The following is a 27,882-nucleotide window of genomic DNA, read 5'->3' as shown; positions in this document are numbered from 1 at the left end:
GGACTATGACCAGGATGTAAAGTTGCCGATGCCGCTCCCGTCTAGCAGGAAAGACACCAACACCGGGAACTCTTCTTGCAGCAGTTTTTATTCAGGTTCCTTGACTAGCCGAGTGACCCTGGGAAAAGCTCCCACAGAACCTTTATAGTGTGCCTGTCCTATCAGAAACTGCCACGTCATCACTCCTGGTTGGTGCATTCGGATCACACCGGATCACACAGGAACAAGAAACATTAGCATTACCATTTGTCAAAAATTAAAAAAAAAAATGTAAGGTAAACAAACTTGCAACGAAAGCCTCAGTAAAGTACCTCAATATTATGAAAACTAAGGTTTCCTGGTATCTCCATCCTTTTCTAGCCAGATACATAATGAAGACAGAACAACAGGACTTGAAACAGCATGACTTAAGACAGTCCTCAGTATTTTATGACTATTACATTTGTGAGCTAAATTTTAAGGAAATGCAATCCTGCCTGCCTTCTTGAACTGTTACAACCCTTCATGTGTAGTGCTTTAGTTTTATTAACTACTTTATTAACTACTAATTAAACTTCTCGTAATAAGTTTGAATCTTTAAATACTTGTTTCTTGTCTTTTCAAGGACATAGAAAAATTGGTGATGAATAATTTTATCAGTTTATAGATGAGATAATACTTGGATAATACTTTTGGAGACTGATAATTCACTAATTAGAAATTTTTGCTCTAGTAAATAATATTTTATCCTTCACCACTTATTTTGGATTGCATGGCTACCTTCTATCTGTAAATGTGCACACATTTATTCATTCACATAAAATAAGCACACATACATACATGTAATTTATTATTATTGTGGAAGCTTTACTGATACTCTCTTATACACGTACACACAAATACACACACATACACAGTCAGAAGGGATTATGTACCACAAAAATCACTTAGGAAATTCCAAAGTCATATTTTAAGATAATGAATGTTGAAAAATTGGTGAAGTCTATAGAAAGTAGTGACTAAACTATAGAATGTTTCAAGCAAAAAAATTGACAGTAAGGTCTATTGTGAGTTTATAGTTTATGACTGAAACCGTATGAGAGGTTAAGTGAGAAAAATAAAATCAATGGCAATTCTGTGAAGAGAGTTAAACATTCCTTGGAAATCAAATCCCTAGGAATAGATATTACTTATAAAATCAAGGAGATTATTTTGATTTATAATTTGTAAAAGAATTAAAGCTAACAGTAGAAAAATCTATTTGTTTTAATGAACAAAGTAAAATCCAAAAGCTAAGAGTATAAATTTTCTAATATTAAAGCATTTCATAAAAACAGATATATGACTGAACTCAATCCTTGCACAGATATATTATATAATATCCTATATTTATTAACCTCCAGGAGAGTTTTTCTACAATTTGAAATTAATCATGTTCAATCTGTGAAAGCAAACAATACAGGTAAGAAGTTTATTAACATTTACTTTGTATAAAAACATTGATTGCCTTCATATATATTCTCTGATTGTGGAAAATAAGTCTGACGCATTCTGTACATATAGTTTGAAATTGTCTCGTATTATATTGAAATATAAATCCATTACCTTCCAAAATATCACATCTTTTTTTTTTTTTTGGCCTTTTACTTTCAACTGTACTGGAACTAGGCAGTCATGCTATCACAAAAATCAAAATAAAGCAAAGTAAGCAAACAAAAACACACAGAGTAAGTAAGTGTGGAAAAGATATGGTAACTGATTGTGCACAGTGATAGTTGCTAAGCACAAAGAAAGGTTGTATTATGAAGGATTCACTTACATACCATGTTTGTATAATTATACACTCAATGTGGCAGGTGAGCCCAGCCCATTTGCCAGAATGTTGATCATGCTGTTTTTGCAAGGCACTCTGCGGATGCCCGTCAGTGCCCTACCGCATCCCTATCAGGTCAGCCTGCCAGAGGCTATGAAATAGATATCTTTTGTTAATTTCCTTAGAATAGTAAAACTGAGCAAATATTTCTACAATTTTATGAGATATTTTTACCTCCTTAATAGTCTTTGTTACAAAAAATGACTAGCATATTTAGAATGTGTTATCCAAAACAAATTATATTATACATAGGCAGATCTCACGTGGAAGAAATAAACTATAAAACAATATTTTATAAAATTAACTTTAAAAATATCAGTAAGAATCATGAATCTTTCAAAACCTGTATTTTATAAAGTAATAGTAATATTTTAAGATCCCTCTTATCAAAATAAACATTTTTCAGAAATGCTTTAATGTTTTAAAATATGGTCAAGATTATGTCTAAAATGTTATGTCTTTATAGGAGGTTGTTTTCACTAAGTTATAAAAATATGCTCTTCTTGGGAATGTACACTTCTACAGGCATTTTGAATAGAAATATTATTTGTGCAAAATAATTAAGGACAGATTTTTAAAAATTAGTTAAGAAGTAAGGAATGTTCTAAAATTGTTTATACATTCGAAGGTATAGACAAGTTCTCTAACGTATTCCAAAGCTTTTATTTTCTTTCATTTACCAGGTGACTCATAGCTATCTCAGTTGTAATATTTCAAATGTTTCCAGATTCAGTTACAGCAATCTAGTAAAGTGAGAGATAATACTATTAGAACTTTTTGAAAGTCAGGGTTAGGGTCGATAGAATCAAGGAATGTATTAATTTCCTAAAAGTGTACAAATAAGATTCATCTGCTATATGCATAGAAGCAGCGATGGCACTTTTGGTGTGCCTAAGATTACATGTTTTAGAAAATGGGCAATTATTTACACTGTGAAATTAGTTTTGTTCACAGTAATAGAATGGGGGCTGCTTCACAAAGGTGTATCAGTGTCAATATGAAAGTAATTTACTGTTCACAAAACATCAGAGGAGTCCACAGATGGCCTGAAGAAATAGGCTAGTCCCCTGGCAGCCTCACAAGGGTTACTGAGATTAGCAGGAAATGCATTTGTCATCTCAATTAATTCATTTGGCTAAATCAGCATTACCATTATCATTTCAATGCAAGAGTATATATTTAGCAGGCTCTTTTATCATTCAGTATAAATGAAATAAGCTTTAGCCAGAAAAAAAAAAGGAATAATGTTTTTTAAAGTGACTGTTTTTCAAATCAGTCTTCTAAAACATAAGCAACTTCAAATGCAAACTGTTTCCTGGAAATAGCTGTTCTGTTTAACAAAAAGTATTTAAATTATTTTAGAGGAAAGTAGCTCTATGCAGTGAGGACACTCAAGAGAGTATCTTTGACATGTACAGTTTCAGATCAGTAACTGGCAACACACACACACACACACACACACACACACACACACACGCACACGCTGCATGTGTCCCAGTCACTAGAGAGCCAATCTATATGATCCATCTGCTCAGTTGTCTTTCTGTCCAAAAGTGAGAATTCTGGGTGGTCGTGGCAGATAAAAGTAATTAATGATTTGGCTTCCCCAGAGTTAATGCTGCTCAGTCACTGTGCCATCTTTTGAGAAGTTCTGAATCATTTCTGGTAACAAGCATTTGACTTGCCCTTTTCAGGTCTGAAGTTGGTTGTCTTCCATTTAATGTTGTCAGACTTTTAATGGTCTCATTTTACTTCTCCAGGGACTAATGTGTGATCTTTTGTGTGCAAAGCCTCATTATATGAATAAGCTTGATAACATGTGAGGTTTAATCAGCCTTTGCAGTTAGTTTAAAACAATATATTTGATAGTGTACTCTATCTCATTATAACTTTTATGATTGAAGTTTCTATTATGAAATTTTTAGCATGACCCTAAGTTTCTGTAGCACACTGGTATGATTTAATAGGCTCAGGATTATTTTCATATGAAGTAATGAAAATATAGAGAACATTAGTGCATAAATAAAGACCAGAAAATATTTGCAACTTTCATACACTGTAAAGATTGCTAATTTTAATTGGTTTTCTTTGAAAGGCTACATTAATTTAGATGTATGATTTTTTTAAATTTACAAGTCTTTTACAATGAACTTACTCTTAAAAAATATATCCTAGATTTCACTTTTGAAAAAAAACTGAACATATAATTTGATGAAAGTGAGTTACTTGTAAATCCTAAGTAGATACTCTGGGAAAAATAAAGAGAAATATATTTTTGGTTGTGATTATTGGTGTAAGTTATACAGTTGTTGATTTTTGCCAGTTTAGAGTTCAACATTTGAGCTTCTTATTGTGGTTGTAAGAATAAGAAGAACCAGTTAGAAGTTAAGAATTTTAACCCCTCAAATGGAATTTATTTATCTTTAGAAACATGCTAAAAGTAAACTTCTCATGGGACTTTTGAGATTTAAATTACGTAATGTCTGGGAAGATCTAACCTACACATAAGCAGGTGCTTCACACCTTTAAAATTTAGCTGCTTTTACCATCCTCACATATCATCAGTGGTGATTTATTATAATATATTATGCTTCTCCTTTCCTTTCATGGAGCACACAGTACCTTTCCCTAGCTAGTTCCTTCAGGTTTGATTACGATTCATTTTAATGTTAATTCAATTTCACAGCCCTCTACAAACAAGTCACGCATTTCAACTACTTTAATGCTTATGTTTTTATAAATATTCAGTTTTTGAGAGATCTGTGTTTAGAGGTGATTAACAAAACTTTTTATGTGTTCCAGACCTTGCGTTCTTTGGGCAACAATTAAAATTTTAAAAAGTTAATAATTATAATTAGAAACCCAAGTTACATAGAAAACATTGCCAGAGTACATAAAATACTTATATTTCTAGCGGATTTACTATTTAATAAAAAAAAACTGTAGATAAAAATAGAGGTTGAAGAGAGAGAACAAGATAAGAGTGGGAGCACAGAGAGATATGAGGTGGGAAATCAGACCTGGGGAGAGAGTGGATGGGAGGACAGAAGGCCGGTAGAGAAAAGAAAAACTATGGGCAGGAGCATCTCTGTGATAAGCCAGAGACCTAAACCAGGGTAGGCTCCTAGGAGGATATGGGGGGGGGGCTCTAGCAGACACTCCTAGTAGCAGTGGTCATACAGAATGAAGAGGACACTCTCACTAGACAAGACTCCTAGTAGAGGGAAGGGAACACCAACTCACCTAGAAAAACTTTGACCCAAAATTCACCCTACTTATAAGATGTGCAGGGATAAAGACAGAGCAGATAGAGCAGAGAGAATGTCTAGCCAGTGCCTGGCCCAACCGAAGACCCACCCCATGGCAGAGAAGCAACCCCTGTAACTTATTAAGGATACTCTGCTATGGTTGCATATGGGTTGTCCTTTGAGGGGCTGAAGCCAGCAGCATCTCAAAACAGGTGCTGCAACTCATAGCCAAACATTCAGCAATACAAAGGGATTCTTGTAGCAAAGTGGGAATGGTGGGGGAGAAAAAGACCTGGACTTAACAGGAGCTTCACAAAAAGACCAGCAGAGCCAACTAACCAGGGCCCACAGGAGCCTGCTGAGACTGAAGCACCAATCAAGGACTTTGTGTGGACTAGACCTAAGTCCCTTACAAAGATGCAGCCAATGGGCTGATTAGACTTCATGTATGTGGTAAGGGGCCTGTTTCTGACGTAGACTTTCTTGGTAGCTATCTAATCACTTCACCCTCGTGGGAATGCTTTGCCAGGCCACAGAGGAAGAGGTCATGCTCATTCCTGATGAGACTTGATGATCTAGGGTGGATAGAAAGACAGACTCCCATTCTCTGAGAAATAGGGGAGGAGCTTGGAGGAGACAGAGGGAGGGATGGATTGGGAAGTGAGGAGGGAGGTAGCTACAACCCGGATGTAAAGTGAATTAATTAGCAAAAGTATATAATCTTAGTTCTGACGTAATGATAATTGGAAATGGAAAAACAAGTTACCATAGTTCAGGGAGATTAGATTTATCTTTTGAAAACTAAACAAGCTCAGTGTGATTCACAGTACAGAGTACCTGATGCAATCTAAGTTTCCTATGACACTGTATAAAAACTAATGAGCTCTATCTCTGGGGTTTGCTAAATATATAGATTCATAGTAAATACAATCTTTAGACTCTCGGAGGTTTAATATCCTAGCTGTAAGATAAGTATAATAATGACACAGCTTTCTAGCTTATGAGAGTCAAATAAAACAATACACTGTGTGACATAAAATATATGAAATCTTATAAATATTGTATCTAATTATGAAATATAATATGTTTGACATGCCTTATACCATAACATGTTGAAAATCAAAGTTTTAATGTGTGTATGTGTGTGTGTGTAAGTTTGTATATACATGTGCATGAGACCTTCATATATAGTGACTACTTATATTCTGTATTAATTTGTAATTATACTTCTTAACGTACATGCTTTCTTATTTAAGTATATAGTTAATGTTCCTCATAGAAAATTTGGCTTTTTATTTGTCATTATTTCCATTATATCCCAGAGGTGTTTCTTAGCAATCTGTTGCAGTTGGGATTGTGCTGAAATGCATAGTATCTGGTGGCCTCTCACTTTCATATTTTATTTTCATTAGTTCACTCATAATCTTGTGCTTTTAACTTTGTTAAAATTCAAAGAATTATTAGGTTCTCTCTCGCATATATTCCTCTGCTAAGTACAAGGGAATTTGAGTTATTCTAGCAGATGATGAACTCAATATTCGGTGAGGCCAGCCTTCAGCATTACCAAGTCTGGTGTATGGTTGAATGAGGTGAGAGACTTATCTAGAACATACTCATCCTTAAGCCTGCCCCTACAGAATATGCCAATGGCCTGTCTCTGAATAAATTTTCTACTTAACCAGAAGTCAAAGTCCTTTAAGAACAAATGGGGAAAATGAGAAATTAATCCCAAAGACAGACCAACTGGTCCTTACTACTCAGCTATTTAATGCAAGGACATTATGAAACTTGCAGGCAAAGGGACAGAACTAGACAAAAATAATCCTAAGTGAGGTAACCCAGACCCAGGAAGACATGCATAGTCTTTACTCACTTATAAATGTATAATAGCCATAAAGAATGGGATAGTCATGCTACAATCTGCAGATGCAATAAAGCTGAGTAACACAGAGGACCCAAGGGACAATGCTTGAATCTCATTCAGAAGAGGAAATAAAATAGACAACTGAAGTAGACGGAGGGAGGCAACTAGGAGGGAGAGGAAGTGAGGAGGGGAACATGGACGGGATCAGGTGTGGAGAGAGTGGGGATGGAAGGGAGAAGGCTGGGAGAGAGAACAGAATTGGGAGTGCAACTCTGGGAAGATTGAGATTGCCAAGAGACTATAAGGGTGACCTTAGCTGAGACTCCTAGGAGCATGGTTTAGAGATCCTGAAGTGGCCACCTCCCATGGGCACCCAGGATTTCCAATGAAGTTAGGAGGACAAGAACCTGCCCAAACAACCATTGACCTAAAATTTGTCCTACAAGAAGTATAGGGCTAAAGATGGACCAGAGGTTGAAGGAATGGCCAACCAATGACTGGCCCAACTTGAGACCCACCCCAGGGAAGAGAGCCAATTGTTAACGTTATTAATGGTCCTCTACAAGTATATATTAACCATATAATACAGGGTAACCATATGGCAATTCGTAGGTCCAAAGAAGCTAAGTAAGAAGGAGAGGCTAAAGAAGAATGTTTGCTTCTCACTCAGAAAGAGAAGTAAAATAGATAACGGAATTGAATGAAGAGAGGGAACAGGGCAGGAGGAGAGGGAGTGGGGATCAGACCCGGGGAAAGCAGGGCCAGGAGACCAAGGGGCTTAGAGAATGAAGAGGTATCAAGGGCATGACGGGGTAGCTCGTGGGAGGATATAAGGGGTGCCTGTAGCTAAAACTCCTAGTAATGGAGGTCATGGAGACTGAAGAGGCCATTTCCTAGCTAGCCGGGACCTCTAGTGGAGGGAGGGGAGCACCAACCTGCCTAGGGAAACTTCAACTCAAACTTTACCCTGCCTACAAGATGTGCAGGGGTAAAGACAGAGCAGATATTGAAGAAATGTCCAACCAATAACTGGCCCGTTCTGAGACCCACTGCATGGGAGAGAGCCAACCCCTGACACTATTAATGATAACTTTGATGCTTTTGCAGATAGGAGCCTAAAATAGCTGTTCTTAGAGAGGATCCACCCAGTAGCAGATGGGAACACATGCTCAGGCCAACAGGCAAGCAATAGGTGGAGTATAGGGAGCCTTGTGGAAGAGTGGGGGAGGGGGGATGATAGAAGGACCAGGAGGAGACCAGAACTCCATAAGAAGTCTAGCAAAGTCATATAACCTCTGCCCCGAGGGGCTTCTGAAGACTGCAGCACCAACAAAGGACCCCCACCCGACACAAACCAACTCCAGAACATCAAGTCCCACGAGGAAGGAGTACATCCTCTTCCACTGAGGCCAGGCTAGGCAGCCCAACCAAGGAGTCTTGATTGAAAAGCAGGCAACAGAGTCCATGTCAGAGACCTCCTCTGTTCCCCTTATTAGTGGACTCAAATTACAGATACTTTTCTGTAGAGGACCAAGGTCCAGCGCAACATGGCCCTTTGTTGGTGCTTCAGTTCCCACAGCTGCTAGGAGGAAACATCTCTGATGACAATTTGGTTTGGCACTGATATATGGGCATAGCAGATTATCACTAGGAATCATTTCATTGACATGTATTTATTTATTGGCCAGACCTGTTTGGTTCTAAGCTTGTATTTATGCACATACAATTTCCCCATTTTATAAAGGTACCAGCCACATGGGATCATGCTACTAGTTATAACGTCTTGGTGTACCGAAATAAAGAACTTCAGCACATAAATATGGTCAGACATACTTCAATCTATAAAAAAATTTCAAATACAAAATATCTCAGCTTTAATAAATTGGAAATATGTTCTGACCTATATTTTCTTTTTTATATTATTCATCATGTGTCACTCAATTTATTGTCATGTTTCTTGTAGTCAGACTCTGGTCTTCTCTTGAATCACCAACCCTAAGAGGCAGTTACATGTATCTTCATGGGTAATACTATTTTTGCTCACTATTATTCATAGAGTTTATTAGGAATAATGGTTGATTAAAGTATAAATAATAAACAATTAATGACTGTTCTTTTATGATTTTAATAAGGACTAGCTTTTGGTTATTCAAAGTACTAAAATATCATTTTCATATATTTAGAGTTATTTATGATGTAGTAAATAGCAGGTAATTTAAGAATATTTTATACCTACACAGATTAGTATACCTTTTTCTAATAACATAAACATAGATTAATAAACTTTAGGTTAAAAGGTAGTTTATTAAGCAAGTGAAATAGACATTTAAAATGCTTGTTCTCCTAGCATTGTATTCTTACCAATTCTCCTTTAAGCTGAGGTCTCTTTCTTACAATGGGTCCCTCACGGTCTTTCTGTACATTGTATTCTGAGAAACAGGACATATGTTTCATCTGACTTAATGGGAAAACATTTCATAATGTAGTTACATTTCCAAGCTATAAATATTTTATGTGAGAAATAAAAGGAGCATGTGTTATCCTCACATTCCTCCCAACCACTGAGAATAATTAACAAAGATAGTAATCAGGAAAAACAAAAGTTTTGTTTTCAATAATTGTCCTTCAAACTTACACAGACACACACCCACACACACACATCTAGGAAAGAAACATGGAATCAAAGGATTTCTTATTTTTAATTTGCTCTTTTCTACACATGAATAAACTTGGATATAACAGATTCTGAGGACATAATTTTTCCTGAGTGTAAAAAAACTAAATTATTTTCATTATTTTACAATAGTTCAATTATTTAGAATAATTCGTAATTGATATTTTATGAAATATGATGTATCTTTATTTCCTTATAGAAACTTAATTCTGGTAAGTAAAAACTAAGTTAATTCAGAGATTTTTTAAAAAATAAAGAAATTGTTGCATATGTCAGAAGACAGTGCTTATAGCTGTTTTTCATGTACTTCATATTTCATGCTTACACAAGAAACGCTGTTGACAGCTGATGCTAAAGGATAACTGAAATCAAAACAAGCCCTAGAAGTTAAATTGAAAGCCCTTCTGAGAGATTTATAGACAATCTTCTTGGAGCCATTGTTTGTATTCCAGGGATTACAAACCAAAAGTCACTTTGCTCTCCCTGGATCATAGTTATTTTTATTCCAGAGCAAACTTGGCTTTATTTCCATCACTACAGTCATCTAATTTAGCTTCCCAGTTTCATAGGCACCGATGACCCTCCTAGGAAGCACATCCTGCAATGCTTGACCATCTGTATTCATCCACTTACCACATGAGGTTTTGGTAGATGTAGCCTCGATAACATTTTTTTCTTAGTGATTTAAACTGTCTTATTTCAGATAAATCTTTATTTACACACTCCACACTCCACAAATGTATGCACACATTTCCATAACACTATGTAACTAAGCTACAAGCAAGGTATCAAGCCATTTTTCATAATTTCATATAGCAACCTAAAATATAGGAAGCAAATGCAAGCAAGGATGATAGGTGTGTTTAAATATCACATGTAGTGGGAAATCTAATTAAATTTAAAATGTAAAAGGATAAACTTTTTTAAAGGAATGATACAGATGTACCTAGGCCAATACATTGAGGTAATTTTCTCATGAAAATTAGTGGTTAATGTGAAATAATAGTCTGGTATATATTAAATATAGTTTATGTTTGTGATGGTATTTGAGGCATGAAGAGACTACAAATCAAAAGTTAATAAGGCAAATAAGAGTCATGCAAAGGTAGATATTAGCTATTTGCTTCTGTGTTAGAAATTTAATGACTGCACAAGTAACTTGTGAAATATAATTTGGAGGATTTAATAAATATAGATTGAAAGTTAGTGACTCTTAATATGTGTTAAAGTTAGACATAAAATTGGAAGAAACAAGATTGTTCTTTGTACATAAAGATCAATAGAATGAATAAGTAATAAGCTTTGATAATGGCACTACTCTGATAAATTGGTTACCTGTTTGTGACTCTATTAATGTTTCTATTTGGTTGTATACTCACGAATTCTTTCCATGAACATCTAAAACCACTAAGTTCTTCATTACATTCGGTAGTGACTGGAGTTTTGAGTAAAAATGATGCCCATAGAGTCATATACTTGAATACATGATCACTAGTTGGTGGAAAAATTTGAAATGATTCAGTTGTGTGTGAACTTCTTGGAGGAGATGTGCCATTGTGGTTGGGCTCTGAGGTTCAAAAGCCCATACCAAATCCTTTTTCTCCTTTTCTATGCCTCCAATTCATAGATAAGATGCAAGATAAGGAGGATGGATGCAGAAGTATGTATTCAAGCACATTGTTAAAGTGGTAATCACTGAAAATAATTTTATAGTTGATATAAGTCATTATATAGCCTATAAAATAAATTATATTACTTATGGTCTCATTAAAGTCAATTAATTAAGTAGATCATTAATTAAGTAGACAAACATTCCTAGTAAATATTTTCTGCTAAAAAAATTTAGGATGTTGGGCAAGGCAATGAAATAATGCATAAAGTATATCATGAGCTTTTTTTTTTAAACATTACAATGATGGGCATCAACTCCAAGCAACATGGTGGTGTGTGAAAAAAAGAGGAAAATGTTTAGTTGTATGGTTCTTTCACTGTAAAACACATGTAAGTATAATGTATCCATACCTTATTTATTTTAAATTAAGTCTTTAAGACTTTTGTAAGTTGTATCTCGATAATATTTATCCTCTTCCTCCAATTCAGATCATTTATCCCCTTCCTTCACTCCCACCCAACTTTGGGTTCACTTATTTGCTTGTTTTTAAGACATCAAGGGCAGTTTGTGCTAATTAATTCTATTGGATGTGTGGTCTTCACTTGGAAAGCGATAGGCTTATCAAAGTTCACATCTTCAAAGAAAAATGACTGACCCTCTCACATCCACTATCAAATTGTAAAGCTCTTTATCCAGAACTGAGACACTGTAATCATTTTTCTTCTCCACGGTATGATTATTTTTCTGGATGGGATATATGGAAATCTTGAGGATTCTATCACAGCCATGGTGAATTCTCATGGGTAACTGACATGTTGTTTCTAGAAAACATTATTCTTTTGTATTAATCAACCATACCCAGCTCTTATAATAGTTCCACCTTCTCTCTTACAATGTATGATCCTGGAGCCTTGGGAAAACTGGGTACAGTATAGATCTCCCAGTTAGGGTTAAGCATTCTGCAGTCTCCTATTTTCTGAACTTTGACTAGTTGTGGGTCACTGTCTTGACTCCCAGTAATTCACAAAGATGTTCCTGAGATTTGGATTGAGATGTACTCTTCTTTTATATGTGTAGCTGATAAAGATTTTTCCCGTTCTGTAGGCTGCCTCTTCACTACGGTGATTATCTCCTTTCCTGTATAGAAACTTAAACAAAATAATTATTCTTTTTGTACTTCATTATTTCCATATTCATGGTTTATTACTTTTAATAATATTCCCAATTATAAAATAAATTAGTAAGAGCACATTATACTATCATTACACACTATCTTTTTTAAAAAATTTTCTCAACATTATGCTTAAGATGCCATGAAAGTAAACTTTCACGGGTAGTCACTGATAATTTAATTATAGATATAATAATCTCCTTTGGTTGGAAAATAAATTTTGAAAATGCACATCTCTGAATTTAATAAAATATCAACAAGATATACTTGGTATCAAACACATGATTTGCACTGCAAAAACATATTGTGTTTTCAGAATCTTTCTTCATTGACTTCTCAGTAGGAGCATCATCTTTCCTGCAGCTCTGTTTACACATGTGTTAACCATCAAAGTAGTCTTCACTTCACCATGGAACCACAGATCCACCACTGTGAATGCTACAAGAGGTAACCAACATGCACAAACTTTTGGTAATTTCCAATATTTCTAGAACTAAGAAATTGAGCTAGATGAATATGTTTTATAAAAATATATTTAGTACATTCAGTAACACCAGTCGGACTATTATGGCTTGTGAGATGAATTTTTCCAGAAGAATGTTTCCCCCAGTTCTGGAATCTCTTTAGAGAGAAGAAAATTAATCATAAATTATAAGGTTAGGGAAATTACAACAAAGAACATGCTCATTTAAATAGAGAGCTGAATATAAATGGTTAATTGTGATCCTTTGTTTGGAAATAAAGTAATAACGCGTTTTTCAATCCACAAACACAGAAACAAATCCACTGACCCAATATCACTCTTGATAAAATATCACAAAACATGACAGTGAAGAACATTCCCCAAATTCATACTTCAGGGAGAAACTATCAACAACTCCCTGACGTATTTTCAGGCTCTTGGATATTTCTCTACAGGGAACAGTTATTTGGAAAAATAATTGTTTACTTTAGAGATAAAACAATGAGTCCCAATAATACTGACCAATGTCTTTCCACCACAAACAAATGTGTTTCCTTGTGGACAAGTTTTTCCTTTGAATATCCATGCTTTTGATTGGAATGCTTAGGTACCAAGGTTCTGCTTGCATTCTGATTTTCAGTTCTGTCACGAAAGACTGATGTAACTAATCTTTGAGTTTGTCTTCTCCTTATTGGATACTTTTCCATTCAAATATCTTAAATATATCATTGATTAATACTCATTTGGATGTTCACCTTAGACAATTCCAAGAAGTTCTATAAATCATGCTGTTCTTGTTGGCTTTTTGTTTAGTTGTTTATTGCAAAGTTTTGTAGTTAATTCATAGTTTGCAGCCACTGGTTGACAAGCTTCATTCATTATCATGTATTTTCTTCTACATAATAGGTACAGACTCATTTTGGACATACTCTAAGGTGTCCTATGATTGTTAAGGAAGTCACACCTCTAAGATCAGTCTATTGAAGGGTACTTACTTTGAGATTATCTTCTTTGATCTCCATGAGCTAATTCTGATACAATCACCAACACTCAATCCTGGATAGTATGACATTAAGTAGTATGTGTTTCCAAACAATTCTTACAGATTATAGAATACACCACAGTAATCAATTCCACATGTGTCTTACCTGTAACTTAAAGACTGCACCAACTTAAGGTCTCTCTCTAGTAATGGGTTTCCCCAAAGGGCAACGTGGCTTGGGCATATCATCAGAGGCATAAGAATATGATCACTTTCAAAATCAAAATTTGGTAAGAGTGTTGAGACCCAGAAAAAATAACATAAAATTCATAATAGATTGAGTATGTCAGTGCTGCAAAGAAGTTCTTGGATTCCATGTAATATACTGTAAATGCAAACCACTGTCAGAGCCTAAGAAATGTGAGAAATGTTTAGAAGTATCGGTGAGGAAGTCCTAATATCTAGACCATGGCCTGTGAACTTGAAGTTTGGGCATACTGTGGAAAGAAGGAAGATATCATTATTTCACTTAATAAAGAACCAGAAGTTTCCAAAAATATTGAAAATCAATGATTTAACTATAGAAGGAGATGCAAAAAGATGCCTGACAGTGATAAGGCTTTTCATGCTGAGATGGACTTTGATGACAAAGATGACGATACTCTTGTTGCCTGACAGCATTAAGTTAGCTGGCATATGAGCAATATAATTTATAGCATTTGAATAAGAAAAATCTTATAGACTTTCATGATAAAATGTATGCTGCATATATAGAATGTGTTTGGAAACACTGTGATATGTCACTTTAGACTTTCTGTTGCCAGTATGAAAGCATTCACTTATTTTTAATACGTACATTGCAGAAAACAAAACACAAGAAGCAAAGAATTAAGGCTCCCAATCACATTAGCTTAGCTCCATGTGTCATTCTGGATCCTGCAGATGGCACATGTATTTAGGTAAGTGACATTATACAGTATATACTATGCTTTCCCCCCACACTGTGACCATTCACCAACTAAAAACCCTGCAGCACATGAGCATTTTAACACCAAGAATATATAACACCACCTCAATCTGTCAGACAAAACTGTAATCCCTTTGACAATCCCTTTGCCAATCTTCCTTGGCAAAAACAAAAATTCATAGAAGACAAAATATGGCAGCATTCCTCTAGATTGAAAGAGTGGCAAAGTTACAATGAAAATTCTGCATTTCATCAGTGCTCTGCTTACAAAGAAACAAAAAGTAGCTGACCACACTAAGAACAGCTCTCCCAAGTGTATCATGAGATCTATATACTAAAATTTGAGTGATAAGGCATGAACCCACTCAAGAAATATATTCCTAGGTAGTAACTGGAAGATGCACCTAAGGCAAGGGCTCTCAGGATGTCAGTCTCAACACAAGGCTGCAGACCTCACCCCGTGATCCCTCAACATCTGGGGATGGCCTTCTTTAATCCTCTCACCAGCATCATCCTGAAATGGAGTTGTGCATAGCAGAGGATGGATGAGAGAAGTGCTCTTTAGTAGTACCACTGCATCTGGAAAATAATTCACAGTTGGACTCAGGGATCCATATCGTAAGTTTCTGGTTAAAAAAAATACTCGTTTATTGTGTATAAAGTTCTTATCTGAATTTCATAAGTGTCCTAAAGGAGAGCTATAGTAAAAAGTATAACTAGTGAATCTGCAGGAATTGACAGATAAGGTTCCTCTTGAACTTACAGTTGTTAAGCCGTGTCAGGACAGTGTGTGTTAATACATGTTGCTAGGTAGACAATTGGTAACATAGTGCTCTTCCACTTACTTAAAGCTGTGGTCCTTTAATATAATTCTTCAAGTTGTAGTGACCCTCAATAAAATTATTTTGCTGCTACTTCATAACTGTACTTTATCTACTATTATGAATCATAAGGTAAATATATGTGGTTTCCTTTGGTCTTAGTCAAGCCCTGTGAAATGGTCATTCAACCCCCAACGAGGTCTCAATTCGCAGGTTTAGAACCACTGTGCTAATAGCATTTCTGTTGCGGCGAGAAGATTCGATCTCTCTCTACATGTTGACGGCACATAAATACTGATGAATACCAATATGCCACATAACACAAGCAGTGTGGTGTATGAACAGTAAGTCTTTGCAGAGGGCTCAGTCAGTGGCTGATACCTTTTTGTGTTGGCAACTGCTTCCATTATTCAGACAACATCAGAGACAGCGGCCATGTGATCTAGGATGGGAATCCTCCTTTACAACCTTAGTAAGGTGGGCCTGAAGGGAAAAGTTGAAAATAAATATGACAGACCTGTAGACAACACCTTAGAAAAGGATAGTAGAGAAGTACCTGACTCCTTAATGAGACATACATAAACACTCTACAATCCCCTACACTGTCATTCAGATCCTTAGATCCACTGCCGAGCCTGGCTACTTTCTGTATTCTCACCCAGAAAGAGTAACCCCTCTCCCAGTCCCATTTTTCTCTCTCCCTCCTTCTTACTGCTGAAATGCACGGGCCCCTTGTTCTGCCTTTCAGGGCACTCACACTATCTCTGAAGTCACCCATTTCCTAGGTGTAGCTGCTTAGGCACTTTTAGGGGTGAGCTGGAGTGCTTTTGTGACTTCTGACTCAGATCAGAAAAATAACCCTTCTTTTCTTCTGTTTCCATTGCTTCTTCCTTGACATTGCCTAGATAGCCATCTTGTCAGCTTTATCATTTTCTAACCTGGTAAATCATCATGAAGTTCCCTTATGTATCTGTTTTAAAATTGTTTTATAGAGAAGAAAGAGCCTGGCAAAAGGATGGTGTGTCCATGACGATAGCACAAGGAACTTCAGAAAGTTTATACAGGATTCCCACAATCAGCAAGATACTAAGGTCCTCAGTAATGTAGCCAAGAACCTGAGGGGATTTGGAAGACCTTCCCCTATATCGAGATTCTGATATCACTTTACCACCTCACAGCAAGATGACACCCAATGAGAAGCAGGAGCAGAGAACCAATGCAGATAGACCCACAGAAATGATGACACAGTAAATGCATATTGTCTTATGGGGCTTCATGTTTTACAACTGTTACAGCAGCAGTAAAAACATTACTTGAAAATTTAATTAATGTAATAAAAGAGTAACTCTCAACCCTGTAGAGTTATTCTCTAAATGAGGGTCCAGTTCAAGACTAATATATCTATAACCTATGTTCTTAAGGCAGCCATGTGCCTTAGTGGATATAGGATTCCTGCTGATCAGATCTGCTTACCAACCAAGGTAATAATCCTAATCATTCTTTAAACATTTATCAAATTTTGTGCATGTTACTTGTACATGTGTTGTTCATTTATATACACTTTCTGTGATATTAAATAATTCAACAAAGAAACCTCCAGTGTTGACTTTACAATTAAGCCAGCAAAGTGACTAAAATGAAATTATATTTTTTAATAAATTATGCACCTGGTTTTAACTAAATTTTAATTCTTTGTTTGGTTCATTGGCTGCTAACGATACAAGATGTTTCTTAGATGTGTTTTTTTTTTCTTAAAAGCCATGGCCTTCTTCCTCAAATTACATGTCTCAACAAATTTATGTTCCAATCTCAGAGCAGGAAGGCAATGATATCTGGAAAAGAAAGGCCTCTTTAACCCTTACACAGATTACATGAAAGATTCATTTTTATTGCATTAACATTGTTCAAAATAAGTCCTTATTGACTCAAAAGTCAGTAGATAAGGAAATTTATCGCCATTTTCAATCTTCTGGCTAATAAATACTGAATATGAATCTCAAGAATGCACTTTCCATTAAATGCAAAAGATGATGTAATCCACGGTGTCATAGAACTGTAGGCCAGGACCCCATGTAAGATTACATAACTAAGTGTGGGGATTGCACAAATTAGGAAACAGTAAAAGGTTTTTGAATGCACAATAACAAAAAATTCCTCAAAGTCATATCCTTAAACAATCCAACGTTTTTTTTCAGCAGCCCTTGTTTGATTGTGGAACCTCACTGTAGTTTTGGTACTAAAACACACAAGAGCATGGCTAATGCCATCCAGTGATGATGACTACACCTGAACCACCTCAGCTCAGATTACAGACTCCTGTGGACTATGAATCCTGGTGCCTTTCCTGCACATATGAAATTTTCTTCTCTTATACAAAGATAGTGGCTTAGCTGTGGGAAAACAGATATTAGCAGTTTTCTACCATCATCCCTTAATAAGTGTATACCAAATTAATATGTCTTTGAATTTTATCTTTTAGAATGTTTGCTTTTTATAATTGCTATTTATTTGAGTTACTGATTTTTGTTTGATAAATAAAATAATTAATTGAATGCTATCTTGTAATTAGGGCAGAATTACCTATGATTCTGAAATGGTCTTAAACTGCTTCTATTTTTTTAAAATATTTTATTAATCTATTCATATTACATCTCAACTGTTAGCCCATCCCTTGTATCCTCCCATTTCTCCCTCCCTCTCGCTTCCCCCCCTACTCTCCTGCCCTATGTCTGTGACTGAGGGGAACCTTGTCCCCCTTTATATGCTCATAGAGTATCAAGTCTCTTCTTGGTGACCTGTTATCCTTCCTCTGAGTGCCACCAGGCCTCCCCATCAAGGGACCATGGTCAGAAATGTAGCACCAGAGTTTGTATGAAAGTCAGACCTCCCTCTCCACTCAACGGTGGAGAATGTCCTGTCCATCAGCTAGGTCTGGGTAGGAGTTCAAAATTTACTGCCTATATTTTACTTGGCTGGTGCCATAAACGGCTTCTATTATGGTATATATGTATGTGACATGCTAGTTTAGCAATGATGATTTTAAAATCAAAATGGCAAATGCTCAAAGTTCTGCATTACTAAATATTTAGCCAAAGTTTAATCTTCATATAAAAACTGCATTTATGTCTATGAAATTTTCCTATAATAATTAATAAATGATAACTTTTTTACTATACTTTTACTAACACTCATTTTATAGTAACTATATACATATCATTTATTATTTTTAAATTCTTGACTTTTATATCTATTTTATATACCTATATATAAAGGGTTATGCAAAAAAAAAATCCACAAAGAAAGAATCACAGTAGAAAATGTTTAAGAACCTATGACCTAAGGAAAGTGAAGTGGTTAATGGAAGATTGTTCTATTCAACATGTGTAACTAAAGATTAAATACTGTGGCATATTCATATTTTGTGGTGGTCCTGTGGATGAAAACCAAGACATTATATGGGCCTGGTACTACTCACTACTCTACTACAGAGCCACAGGTAAAACAATATTCCATATATTGGATTCTTAAAACATTTTAAAACATTCTCTCTCTCTCTCTCTCTGAATACACACACACACACACACACACACACACACACACACACACATACATATGTGTGTGTGTTAGGACGACGTTAAACTAACAATCCTCTTGCCTCGGTGCACTGGGTGGCTTATTTACTTTTAACAGTAAAATAAATATTTGGAACAGCTTTAATTACTCAAAAATTAGAACTAGTTCTCAGAGAATCTTCAAAGTCAGTGCCCTCATTGCATATGCTCAGCCTAATCCCAGTCATGTGGATTTTATTCTTATAATTAGGGGATACGGTATGTCACAGATGACCTTAATAAAGAAAGATTATACACTCAACCTTGACCTAATTGCATGAGGACATCACATTTGTGTTTACTGGCCAGAATCAGAAAGAAAGTACAGAAATCCATATTGTAAGGGTATTTCTCATGATGGCTTAAAAAAATCCAGTGAACTCCAGCAAAGTCGATGTTGAGCAAAGACACTAACTCCAACTGAGAGTCTTTGGCAAGCGCCTCCATTTTTAACTTGTGAGACTCTGAACAGGGAAGTCTAGCATATAGGGTCAATGTTATTGCTTTAAAGTCATAGTTGATAGTAAATTTTATTTTTTTCTCCTTTATTAATTTATTCTTGTTACATCTCAATGGTTATCCCATCACTTGTATCCTCCCATTCTTCCCTCCCTCCCATTTTCCCCTTATTCCCCTCCCCTATGACTGTTCCTGAGGGGGACTACCTCCCCCTGTATATGTTCATAGGGTATCAAGTCTCTTCTTGGTAACCTGCTGTCCTTCCTCTGAGTGCCGCCAGGTCTCCCCCTCCTCTGAGATTCCATCTTACACCCATCAGAATGGCTAAGATCAAAAATTCAAGCGACACCACATGCTGGCGAGGATGTGGGGAGAGAGGAACACTCCTTCATTGCTGGTGGGAATACAAACTAGTACAGCCACTTTGGAAATCTATCTGGTGCTATCTCAGAAAAATGGGAATAGGGCTTCCTCAAGACCCAGCTATTCCACTCCTTGGAATATACCCAGAAGATGCTCCAGCACACAGCAAGATAGTAAATTTTATAGCAATAAGATACTAATTGGTCCTAACTTAAGTGGTTAGCCTACTGTTCTTTATTTTATATAAAGCTTTTTCTTTGCAGGCTATACAGTTAATTTAGTAATAATACAGGGTATATTTTCTACATGTATTTAGGTGTCAGTTCTTTTTGTGTCTTTTCTTACATAATAAATCCTGACTATAACTTCTCCTTCTTCTCCAGTTCCTCCCCTCCCACCTACATTCATCCCCTTTCTGTCTCTCATCAGAAAACAAAGACCCTTCTAATGCGAAATAATAAAATATAGTATAACACAATAAAAGATAACCAATACACTGTAAAAGGAAAAAAACAAACAAACAGAATAAAAAGATCCGAGTAAAATAAACATTAAATAGATACAGTGAGAGAAGCCCACTCATTCACACAAACAAGAAACCCATAAACAGACTAAACCGGAAGCCATAATATATATCCAAAGGATGTGTAAGAAAAAAGAGAGACAAAGAAATATATGAATAAAATAAAATAAAAACTAAGATACAAATAATTACAAAAAATGTCTGACATACCATTATGAAAAATGGCATCCCCAGTGAAGCTATTGGTTGTGTTTCATGTTGGTCACCCAGTGCCGGGCGTACTGCCCATGTGTTAGAGTACTTTGTTTCCCCAGTGAGATTCCTTTGGAGAAAACTGAACATTCATTTTCAAGTGGATATCATAAGAAAACGTTTAGGTTAGGGGTGGGGTATGTGTGTTCACTTTACTTTTAGCTCTGGGACATCATCTAGAACAGCCCCAGGAAGCCCTGTGCACCAGTCCTCTTGATTTAGAGGGCCTTGTTTCCTTGAGATTCTCTTTCTGCTCTGGTGCTTACACTCTCTTTGCCTCCCTTCAGTGGGGTTTCCTGAGCGCTGAGTGCAGGGATTTGAAGGTTGTATCCGGTGACTGTTTCAAGGTTTTTCGTTGGGTTCATAATGTCTCTCTGTGGATGTCTGTTTTTGTTCCATCTGATACAGGAGCAAGCTGTATTAACTGCTGATGTCTGAACAAGGTATATTGATCTATAACATTAGCATAATGTAATTACGAGTCATATTATTGCTAGTTGCTATTGCTGTTGTTGTTGATGACGATGATGATGATGCCTTGTTTTGTTTTATAGTAGTAATATTTGCTTTTACCCTAGATACGTCAGGTTCTAGCGTCAGGTTCGTGTTCACTCACGCAGTGTTGGGCATGGGTTCTATCTCATGAACTGGGCGTATGGTCATATCATATATTAGTTGTCCAAGCATATACTGTAGGTATCATACCACTGCATATGAAAGGGCTTGCTGTTCCCTTGGTATTTACATTTCCCTTTGATAGCACGCAGAGTTCCCTTTCTGTACCAATGATCCTAGTGCATAGTAGCAAAAGCTCCATTTTGGCACCAGCTAGATGAGATTAATCATTTGTATAATTGTCTTCAGCAATGAGGCCTTTCCATGAGTTTGTAGAGAGCAACTTCTAGCTTTGACAAAAGCCTGTTTTGTTTGGATATTCTCATAGGACCCTTTCTCAGACGTTAAAAAAGGATGCTCACAACTGAAGGTTGAAAGACAATACATCTGGCTTTCTAAATGCTAACATCACCTTCTCTTTAAAAGTTATGTCAATTTTAATTTAGAGGTCATTGTACAAATGTAAGTATTGATGAATTGATTTTTCTTCTCACTCATTTAACTTACAAATATATAGCACGTATCAGTTTAAATTATATATGTGAACATTTGTGCCTTCAATAGCTACCAATTACTCACAAGATAGATGTAAGTGACAATTCCTCAATACATGCTTTGGATCTGCAGAACAAAGAGATCAAATCAAGTGTAATCTAGGTGACTAGAGGTTTTCAGTATAGAAAATACCACTAAGTATTTACATGACTTCAAGCAGAATGTATTTTCCCCTTGAGAAACTATTGATCTGTGTACAACTTTATTTCCGTAAATGATTTTGTAGAAATTTTAGTTAACTCAACTAGAGATTTGAAAACTCTAACCACTTAAAAATCTCCATTTAAATACTTGAATTTATTCCCAAATTTCTCCTGGAATTCAATTAAAATTTTGTTCCTCAATAAATATTAAATCTTGCAATTTTGATGTACATTTACCGTTTATAATATCATGTTCTAAGAACTATCTTCTTGCTATCCTGACTCTCTCTCTCTCTCTCTCTCTCTCTCTCTCTGTGTGTGTGTGTGTGTGTGTGTGTGTGTGTGTGTGTGTGTGTGTGTTACTGAAATCAAACTCAGGGCTTTCATGCTAGGTAAGTGCTTATGTTAACAGATACAACCCAAAAAATGGTAACTTCTTTATAATGTAACAAAACACATTATTTTTAGAATAATGTTTTATAATCCTTGCTACTTTACCTATGTATTGCAACATATTTTTTTAAATTTCTGGTATTGAAGTAGACAAAATTTCTATCTGCAATTAAATATTCAATAACAGTACTAGTACAATCTCATGTTAAACAAACTGTAAAAAGGAATAAAACTGGAAAAACAGAAGATTTGAGTGTGACATTGTAGACTGGCTTGCCATGAAAGACTACTTGGAGAAAAATTCTGTCATGAGAAAGATCCAAACAATTAGGATGAAAATAACATTATAAGTACATGTGAACAAAAATATATAATACTCATTCAGAACAGTCACAAAGAACACAGCAAAAGAAAAAAGTGTCAGAAAGAATGGACAATAGTACTGAAGGGAAATAAATTTACAGTTGAAGCTATCCATATGAGTAAAAACAAATCATGATTTTTTTAATACAGGCATTTGGTGGTAATAAATTATGGACAGGGATGGAAGTGATGTATAGTAATTCTAGGTAGATATATGAGATTTTAGATAAATGATAGATAGATGAAAGATAGATGGATAGATAGTAGGTAGATGATAAATACATATGATAGAGAGGATAGAGGGTAGATGATAGAGAGAGAGAGAGAGAGAGAGAGAGAGAGAGAGAGAGAGAGAGAAAGAGAGAGAGAGAGAGATAGATAGATAGATAGATAGAGAGATTGATAGATAGATAGAAAGATAGGTAGATAGATAGATAAATAGATAGATAGAGAGAGAGAGAGAGATTGATAGATAGATAGATAGATATAGATGATACATAGATAGGCCAAATTGCACGGTCCTGTGAAACAGAAGTGTTTGAAAACAAATAAATATAATAAATATAAATTTTAATAGTCATTATTTTAATGAACCTAATGGAGTTCAAATAGTAAAACCACAAAATAAGTATTCCTTTATTACAATAGAGATGGTAATGTAGAGTTGGGTTTAAGACATATTTCAACAGAGAACCATAATTTCAGATTAAGCTCATGTCTGGGGAATATATAAGCAGTAAAAAAGAAATCAAAGATGACCTAATTCAGCCCTAAATCCCAATAAGAAGGCCCTGACTGGGAAACATGGGTTTTATGAATTTTAAGAGTGACTTATTCTTATGAAAATTATGTGGCATTTATAATAATAAACACTTATATACAAAAGAAATATTTCAAAGGAATACTGTCTAGTTACAATATAGCGGAAATAAAAATAACAATGTCCAATCTGATACTATATCAATATGGTGATAATATGAGACAATTGTAGTTAATCATATGTTAAGTTTTCAAAAACACAATAAATGGATAAATTCTTTAACAAATACAGCTTATGAAGACATGAACACAAAGGTAAAGAAATTCTATATTGACTTGTTTTAAAATAAAATTATATAAATGTTTACAGGTAAAATGATGTATGTGTATGCATTTCTTATCCTGTCGGCTGAAATCTCAGGTCAGCACATAACCTACAATAGTGTAAATACAACCAACAGCAAAATTATGCTATGTCGGATGCGAGTCTTCATAAAATGAAACAGTATTCCCTAAAGAAATAGCCTATAAATCATGATGGTTTTGAGAAAGATGATAAAAGGTAGGATGAAAGAATTTTATAAATTGTTATAGAATATAGTATAGTGATACAGAATATGTTTAATTTGGATACAATGGTATAGAATTCAAATTTAAGATTATTCTTCATTCACATCATAGTTCTACTCTAATATGAGGTATTGTACCCATACAACTCAAATATAAATCAAGGTTTACTTCCAATTCCTTGAAAGTGCTATTGCAGGCTGTTAAGAATAATTAAGTAATATAAGCTAATTAGCTAATTATTAGTTGGACAAACCATAGTCATGTCAATAACTAGTCTATTTTTATAACAAGAATATACATCTTAGGTTTAACAGATAGATATGATGCTATAGATACATAAGGTAAAATAAATAAGGTCTTCAAAAGCCTCAGATATCTACAGAATATGGCACTTAGAGATGTTTTATTTTATTTTATTTTATTTTATTTTATTTTATTTTATTTTAAAGATTCTTTGACAACAAGAGAGGTTAACTCCTAACGACACCTACCCTACCTCAAAGAAGATAAGAAGCATAAAGAACTTCCTTATGGAGATGACTTCAAATGTGTCAAACAAGCCACTGGCAAAATGTCCTTGTTTCTGCCAAAGACAGAATTCTGACTAAAAATGGGCAAGTTTGAATGCAGGCAGCATGGATGGCCAAACTCTGCCAAGACAGGGCAACTAAGTCCTGAATAGTTCCTGCCTCACAAATATGTCTGTCAGATATATTGGGACAGAGGCTGAAGATGAGGCTCCAATGTTATAGAGAGTTTTGGGTGACTGTTCAGGAAGCAAACTGTCTCTGTCATTTTTTTCATTATGAAAGCTCCTAACCTGTAGTTTTAGTTCATTCAGGTAATGAGAAGGTTTATTCCTTCTCAAGTCTCTGATGGAGTTGAAGACCAGATATTTTAGTTCTACAATTAAGCTTAGTTTTTAGAGGTTAAGATGTTTTTAGGTCTACATAGGTATTTTAAGTCAATAGAGATGAGATATGATAGATATTGATTTACATTCAGAATTTTAGACTTACTAAAGTAGGAAAGATGTTTTCTTCAAGATTGCCAAATAAAAACATCTGCAATTAAATATTCAATAACAAAACATTATGAATGCAACATGTATATAATTCCTGATTTTTTATGGTTCTTACTGTGTGTTGTGGAGAGCTGCAATGTGCTGTGCCTTAACATGGCGCAGGCTTCCGCCTTCCGCCATCCCGACGGCAAGCGCTCTCTAAGATAAACAAGTCCTCATATGGCAAAAGGCTGTGCAAGGGTAACTGGTGATCTGATGACGAGCAGTCTTGCTCTGACGTGGACCTATGAGGAGGTGGCACCTGGCATGAGCTGATTGGTCCTTGAGTTGTACTTAAGCTTGGCCCTTCCTTTCTTCGGGGCCATTCCCACTGAGCTTAATCCTGAGTAAAGATCTCGAGAAGAAGTCTGGTTGTTGGTGTCTTATTTCCGCTGGATGGTGCGGTGCCAACAGTATGTAGTTTATTTTCTTTAAATGTAAATATATAAGTGTATATGTAAAAAAGAAATATAAGAAAAAAGAATCTACACTTACAGAAATTAAGAAAGTACTAAGCACATGATATTTCCCTCCTTTCTTCTTCCTCCCTCTCTTTTTCTCTCCAGTATCTCTCTCTTCCTCTTCTTCTTTCTCTCCTTCCCTCCATAGCCCTTCCCACCACACAAAAGGGATAAATCTTTCATATAAAAGAATACAAATAACCCTGTTTCTAACTCTGTCTATAAGTTACTGGCTCATAACTGTCCTTAAAGTGGAGAAGTTACTTACACAAAATGATACCCTTCTAGGTAATTCTAGAGATAGACAGGCAAAATAACTACACAACAGAACATTGACAAAAATGCTGAAGCCAGAAAATCAAGGAAACTATTAGCAGTGATGTCATCCTGACAGTTCATATCATTGAGATGGAGTTATGAAAAAGACATTTTATATTTCTGATCTTCCTTCAAGAGTTCTGTAACTCATGTAAGCATGAAAAGACTCAGAACAATCCTATACAAGGATATTTTATGAAATACTTGACTAGGCAGCTTCAAAAGTGTAAAATGCATTGAGAGATGGGAAAAACAAATAAAATAGCTGGAAAATACATAAAATCTTATAGTAGAATGTATCTTAAGTGGAATCTTGGAATGTGAAAAAGAAATTAAATATTAAATTTAAAAAGTAATGATTATAATGATGTTTTTGAAGTCAATGTCAGGGCAGAAATCATAAAAGCTTGACCATATATAGGTAAGATAGGAAGAACAGAAGAAACTTTTATGAGGATATATGGAAATGAGGAAGTATGTCTTTAATGCCAATATTTTTTCATTAGAACTAAAATAGTTCTATAAATTGTTCTTAAATGGATTTCTCTATTTTATTTTGACATATTATGGTTTCTAGTATCTGATAACATATATGGCATCATTTCTATTTGGCTTATTCAAAAATAATCTTTCTGGGGCACCTTTTTGGCTGAAGTTTCTATTGGAAAACTATGAAGTTATTTTTATTAATTTACTCAGAATGCTTCTCAATTGTTATCCCATCACTCGTATCCCCCCGTTCTTCCCTCCCTCCCGCTTTCATCTTATTCCCCTCCCCTAGGTCTAATGACCAAGGGGGTCCTCCTCCTCACTATATGTTCGTACGCTATCAAGTCTCATCTTGGTAGCCTGCTTATTCCTTCTCTTAATGCCACCCAAGACCCACATATCCCACTCCTTGGAATATACCCAGAAGATGCTCTACCACACAATAAGGACATATGCCCAACCACATTCATAGCAGCCTTATTCTTAATAGCCAGAACCTGGAAACAGCCTATAAAGTTATTTCTAACACAATAATATGAAGGCGCAGTAAGGAAAGAACATAACATATAAATTTGGTCTGTTGGAGCTTTGATGTTGTTCCTTATTTACTTTTTTCTTTCATTTTTCCATTTTCTTTAGTTGTTTCATTTTTCTTAGGCTCTTTTCACTCAGCCCTGGCTGTCTGAGAACTCACTACATAACCCTGAATGTCTGCAAACATTTCAGGTCTCATACTTCAGCCTTCAGAGTGCTAGGATTGCGACCATGTGAGGCCAGGCCACATTTTTAACACTTTATGAACTCAAATATCAATCAGATTAACTCTCAAAAAGGAAATTAACTTGGAATGTTCATTTTATATACTTTTAGATATATGAAAATACATAAATATTAATGTGATGTAAAGAAGGAAATTAGACTTGTATAAATAATACCTTAAAAGCAAATGAGTGAAATAGGTACTAATATTTACACAGCAGAATTGAGAGTGCGTTCCTATTTTATTTCCAGTATTTCCCGCCACTTGCATTATTATTGTTTAAATGAAAACACCCCCCCTTTTTTTTTGTAGTTTCTCTATCTATCCTTTTCGTTTTTCGTTAGTTTCATTATCTCTAAACAAATTCTAAATCGGGGAAAAATTCTTCTTGAAGGATAAAAACATTCACTTACACAGCTCATAGCAGCCACACTGATACTGCTGATAGTGCTCAATAAAAATACATAAAAACTGTCATTCTTCCAGCTCTGTTCTCAGCTTTAAAAACTGAGACATTTGTGCACATGGGTG

The sequence above is a fragment of the Acomys minous genome (genome assembly GCF_964271855.1).
Source record: "Acomys minous genome assembly, chromosome: 6".
In the NCBI taxonomy this organism is placed as follows: domain Eukaryota; kingdom Metazoa; phylum Chordata; class Mammalia; order Rodentia; family Muridae; genus Acomys; species Acomys minous.
This window is presented reverse-complemented; position numbering follows the sequence as displayed.